Genomic DNA, 733 nt, shown 5'->3' on the forward strand with positions numbered 1-733 from the left:
AAAAAATACTATATAAAAAATATATTAAAAGAAGTATAAAAAAATTAAATATACTAAAAAAATAACATTATAATTAAATATAATATTTTTTTAGTAATTAACTAATTATCTATCTAAAAGTAATTTTAACTACTATTATCTAAACAATATTCATTTTATTAAAATCAATTTTAGTATAAAATTGCCAAACATAAATTATGTTGGCACAGACTCACTTCTACCCAAAATCAATTCTACAGAACCACTCTCATTCAAACTCTAGTTTGACAAACGTTAATACAAACACACACAAATTTATCACTTTGACACTGCTAGTCCCATTGCCACCACCACCCATCTTTCTCCTTCTTTCTTTCTTGAGTTAAATCTCAATTTGGCCCTGAAATATGGGTGGATGCTCAGAATGATCCCCTACAATTTTGTTGGCCCCAATTAGAACCCCTAAATTTGCAATTGTGGCCCTGCCTTATCCCTGCGATCATCTTATTCATCACTGGAATACTGATCTGGCGCAATCGCATGACATGGTGGACACTACTTAAACGACGGTGCATTGGTTTCGCGCCCAAACCCTTTGGAAACAACGTAGTGTAAAGATTTTCTTGATGTTTTGCAACTTATGATCGTCGTAGTAAAAAGAAAGAGAGTTTTAACCCACAAAAAACTGAAATGACGTAGCTTCCAAAGGGTTTGGGTGCAAAACCAATACGCCGTTGTTTAAGTAGTGTTCGTC

Source organism: Arachis ipaensis, chromosome B09, assembly GCF_000816755.2.
Source record: "Arachis ipaensis cultivar K30076 chromosome B09, Araip1.1, whole genome shotgun sequence".
Lineage (NCBI taxonomy): Eukaryota > Viridiplantae > Streptophyta > Magnoliopsida > Fabales > Fabaceae > Arachis > Arachis ipaensis.